The sequence below is a fragment of the Otolemur garnettii genome, unplaced genomic scaffold (genome assembly GCF_000181295.1).
Source record: "Otolemur garnettii isolate 467f Iridium unplaced genomic scaffold, OtoGar3 scaffold00014, whole genome shotgun sequence".
NCBI lineage: Eukaryota > Metazoa > Chordata > Mammalia > Primates > Galagidae > Otolemur > Otolemur garnettii.
This window is the reverse complement of record NW_003852409.1, coordinates 14,618,882-14,624,451: the sequence shown is the minus strand read 5'-3', so window position 1 is coordinate 14,624,451 and position 5,570 is coordinate 14,618,882.

The following is a 5,570-nucleotide window of genomic DNA, read 5'->3' as shown; positions in this document are numbered from 1 at the left end:
CTTTCTTTTCTTTCTTTCAGATAGAGTGTCACTATGTCACAGCTCACAACAACCTCAAACTTTTGGGCTTAAGCAATTGTCTTGCATTGGCCTCCTGAGTAGCTGGGACTACAGGTGCCCGCCATGATGTCCAGCTATTTTTTAGTTGTAGTTGTCATTGTTGTTTGGCTGGCCCAGGCTGGATTCCAACCCACCAGCTCTGGGGTATGTGGCTGGTGCTCTAGCTATTGAGCTACAGGCACTGAGCCAGATTAATGTTATTTTCTTGAGGATATTTACTCCAGTAGATAGATGTTTAAACTTAGAACCTGGTGCAGAAATCTGAGATTGGTAATTTTGGAAAAGGAAGCTTATGCATGTGTCTTTTTGATGGAACTCTTCTTTTCCTTTGGGTAGATATCAAGTAGGGGGATTTCTGAATCATATGGTAGGTCTACTTTTAGTTCCATGCTCTTTACCATAAATTTTGTACTTTCCTAGGTGAAATACCTCAAGTATAAGAAAACCAACATCACATGTACTCACTATTAAATTGGAACTAACCAGCCAGGCACAGTTGGTAATCCTAGCACTCTGGGAGGCCGAGGTGGGTGAACTGCTTGACCTCATGAGTTTGAGACCAGCCTGAGCAAGAGTGAGACCCCCATCTCTAGTAAAAATAGAAAAAAATTGAGGCAAGAGGATTGCTTGAGACCAAGAGTTGGAGGTTGCTGTGAGCGATGATGTCCCAGCACTCTACCTAATTGAGACTCTGTCTCAAAAAAAAAAATTAGAACTAACCAATGAGCATACATACATACAGAGGGAAGTAAAATTCAATGGAAACCAACCAGTGGGGAGAGAAGAGGAGAGGAGGGGCAAAAACTTACTAATCAGTGCAAATGAACACTATTTGTGTGATGGGCTCACCTATACCTGGGCCTGAAGCATTATGGAATGACCCATGTAACCAAAAGCATTTATATACCCTTAATGCTTTGAAATTTTTAAAAAAGGAAGCTTGTGAATTTAAACTGCATTGAAAATAATTTTCTCAACAACCTTTTTTCCTTTTCAATTTCTGTTCCACCAGTGATGAATACACACACACATACACACATACACACACACACACACACCTCTTGTAAAAGTCACTGGTCTTTGTAGAGATTTAAGACATTAGAAGCCTCTGATAATTTCTGAAATGTGAATATATTGGCTAAGTCAAACACACTTCTGTCTAAAAAATCTACCTTCCATATAGAATTGCATGTATGTATCACAGTGATCTAGTCCTAGAACTGCTTAACAGCTGTAGTAAGTTTTTGCTTTTATAGTAAAAAACTGTACCTCACCTGGCCCATAATTTCTTTCCTTTCCTTTGGCTCACCTCTGTTCAGCCATTATGTGCATATATGTCATATCTTTTGATTTTCCTTAATTTCACATAGTTTTCAAAAAAGAATCACCTAAACTTGGAAAGGAAACATTCCTATAAGTTTGGACTGACATAATATACCAATGTATAAAGTTGGGGTGACTCCAACTGTGCTTTCATAACGATGGTCTATTATTTTATGTTTTAAGTTAACAGAAACCAAACTCTAATTAAACTTAAGCAAAATGGAAAGGATTCTAGGGAATCTCATTGTAGGAATGTAAGAGTAGTATGATACGGTGTTTCAGGCATAGACTAAAGCATATGTTCATTCCATATGTCCTGTACATGTTCATTCTTTATGTTCAACACAAGTTCATTCTCTGTTTTCCCCATGTGCTCACCACACAGCTGCTTTATTCTCTACCTTACTGTTTACTAACTTACTGAGATCTTCAGACCACATAAGATGGACTAGTAAAGGAGGGCAGAATTCTCACAAAAGGTATTGGGTTGGGTTGACCAAATAGGAATTGTACATTACAAATCATTATAAAAACCGTTTGTAGAAACATTTACATGCTATAAATGCTGCATATTCTGGACAGATCATCTAGGATAGTCCTTGTTATCTGAAAGCAGGGCCATGTAAGCCCTTTTTGTTTCATGCGTTTTTGTGGTGACCAGAGTCAGTTTGTCTACCAATTCTCATATTCATGACTTACCTTTATTTGCACTGTTTATGCTGAAAACCGACCTCTTCCCACTGTATCACCAAGACACCCTTGCTACCTAACTTCTGGCTGGGTTTAACTGATAAGGGAGATGAGAGAGAGAGACAGAATATTTATCCCTTATCCTTCCTACTTCAATGCTGTATCTCTAGTAATAGCTGTGACTGTCCATGCTGGTGACTCTCTCCTCACTGGGCTCCACCAACTCTATTTCTTACCCTCATCTCTTAGGCCTAATGGCTGCCTGTTAATGCTAATCTCTGGGTACCTTAAAATCCATTAATACTTTCCATACATTTATAAATCATTCTTTAATTGAGATGAATTCTGTTCATTGTCAGGACTCAGTCTAGTACTTAGTACCAAAATTAGTCCCAGAGTCAAATCCTGTAGATGAGAATTCTTGAACATGATCATTATTACCGAAATTATCCGTGGCGTCTCTGCAGCTGCTGTTCCAAATGTGCTAGTTTTGTGGGAGAAAATTAACACATTTCCTGGTATTTGATATAAGACAATTGACCTAAAAATGGATTTTGTTTAATTCTAATTAGTAATTATAATTGACAGCAATTCATATTCACCTGGCAGGGAGAATAGTATCCTTTCACTGTCTTGTCTTAGTACTATGGTCAACTCACTTGTTCTATGAGCATATTGGATGGAGCAACTTGGGTTTCTTGATATATCATAGAACATGATGCTGCTTTACTCATGTAATATTTTGCTAATTTGATTTGGCAAACAGGATGTTGAAAGTATCTTCATGCTTAGTAAGATATATTCATTTCAAATGATAGGAAATAAACTCTGCTGGATCAGCAGGTATGGAACATGAAAGTACAGAATTGGTGATCTGATACATGTAAATGGACCTCACGAAATAGCCAAAGAGGTGAAGACGTTTGTGTCTCATCAGATGATACCTACTGTAGAAGAAGATCTCAGTCATTAGGTTGACAAGGTGATACATGCTGTGGGCATCAGGTAGCTTTTCCCCTCAATGGCTCATTTGATGGACTTATGCATAAAGTGACTGGGTCGGCAGGAATGGAGGTTATGCATGGACTTATTGTGAATTTACCTTGGACTTATTGTGAATTTACCATGGAATTATTGTGAATTTAACTTCATCAATTTTGTTGTTGACATGATGTTTATCTACCCTACTAATAAGCAAGACCAGTGTTAAGGTCTTGATAGGGCACCATTTCCCATGGTGATCCATCATCACCATCATAGATGGGACAGCAGTTTATCCTCAAACATAGAGGAAACATAAAAAACATAAAACATAAAAATTTATGACACAGATTTACCTCACCCTGCCAGGACTATTCTCTGTGGCTTTATAGACTGCCTATCCATTGTCATGGTATTCCATACAACATTTCTTCTGACCAGGAAATGGTGAAAGAAGTAAGTTAAAGGGAATGTATCCCAGAAATTCACTGATATTACCATGTACCTCATCTCTAGAAGCAGTGAGTGACTTGCTGAGGGACCTGGGAGACAAAATCCTGCACAATTGAGTTATTACTCTACAGGTCACAGCTTATGCTTTAGATCAGCATGATTATTATCTCACATAATTCTTGGGACTTTTAAAATATCTTGTCACTGTTTCTCTCAAAACTCTAAGATTTCACTCATTCTAGGCTACCCCTTCAATTGGCTTAAGCAGTCTTTAGGGACTCTCATTCATGTAAAGAAAAAAATCATGTTTCCAAAGTATCTCAAGCACTCTATCTTGGCCATAATCAGTAGCAATCACTTGTTAAGTTTTTAGTGGTTTGGCTGGTCATGGTGGTTCATTCCTAGAATTCCAGCAACTCAGAAGGCTGAGGTAGGAGGATCAGTTGAGCTCTAGAGTGTGAGACCAGCCTGGGCAACAAGTGACACCCTGTCTCTGCAGAAAATTAAAAAGTTAGTTGCCTATGGTGGTGCATACCTGTGGTCCTATTAATAGCTCCTCAGGAGGCTGAGGTGGGAGGATCACTTAAGCCCAGGAATTTGAGGCTGCAGAGAGCTATGATCATGCCACTGCCCTCCAGCCTGGGTGACAGAGTGAGACCTCATTGCTTAAAAACATTTTTGGGTAGTTTTACCAAAATAGTACTAAGATTTTCCACACTGTGTGCTATTATCAATGTCTATTTCTTTGTATGTTTCATTAAACTGTATATTATTTCTTCATTTTGAAATGGACCTTTCATTAATATTAATTGCCTTCTTTGATCCAATTCATATTGTTTGCCATTAATTCAGATTAATCTGATATTAATTAATATTGCAATCATTGCTTTAGTTTTGCTAGTATTAACTTGTATCTTTGACCATGTCTTTATTTAGCCATTTTTGTATTTTCTCTTTGCTCTGAGTTTATTTTGTAGAAATGGAATACAGCTAGCTGCACCTTGTTTTCTGGCATGTCAGAGAGACTTGTAATTTCCTACAGAAGGTGATTTATAATAATTTACATGTATTATGATAGATTCATTTTTTCTTATTTCTGGAATTTTCTATACTTTCTGATTTGACCCTTTTTCTCCTTATATTTTCTGTCTTTTCTTCTATAGATGATGCTTTCTTTTCTTTTACCTCTGTAATGTTTTGGAATTTTAATATGTTCTTTGAACATGTTCAAAAGCACCTTTATTCTCTATTTCCCTGATTACCAGAGAACAGGATGCTCCCCACCCCCATTATTTTACTACTTTTTTACCTCTTGCTAGAGGTTTGGATAAAAATCACTTGGAAGTATAAATCTAAACTTTTTCCAAAATATTACATATAGATGATACATTTTCTTTTTAATGTTTAGTATAAAATTAAGAATGAACTATAGATTAAATTTTGTATCCTTACCTTTTTACCATGCATATTCACCTTTTAGCTTACATTTTATTTAATTTAATTGGACAATATTTATTATAATAATCCTTTATGTCTTTGGAAGCATGAAGTTCTTGCCTGAATAATCTTGGTTAAGTAACTTCTGCCAATGATTTCCGTAGTTCTATTAATTTTCATAATTCCTTTGATTTCTTATTTTCCCCACAAAATTAATGATATTTTAAAGACAGTTTTCTAAGTTATAACATTTTAATAAATATCTTGCATCATTTTTCCATATTTTCTGCATTCAGATATCTTATTTATTTATTCATTTTATGTGCTTAGTTTTTTGAGCGTCTTTCTCTGTCACCCAGGTTAGAGTGCAGTGGTCCAATTATAGTTCACTGTAACCTCAAACTCTTGGGCTCAAGCAGTTCTCCTGTCTCAGCCCTCTAAGTATCTAGGACTACATGTGTGCCCCACCATGACTGGCTAACTTAAAAAAAAATTTCTTTTAAAGATGGGGACTTGGCTTGGTGCCTATAGCTCAGTGGTTAGGGCAATAGCCACATACACCAGAACTGGTGGGTTCGAATCCCGCCTGGGCCTGCCAAACAACAATGCCAACTACAACAAAAAAA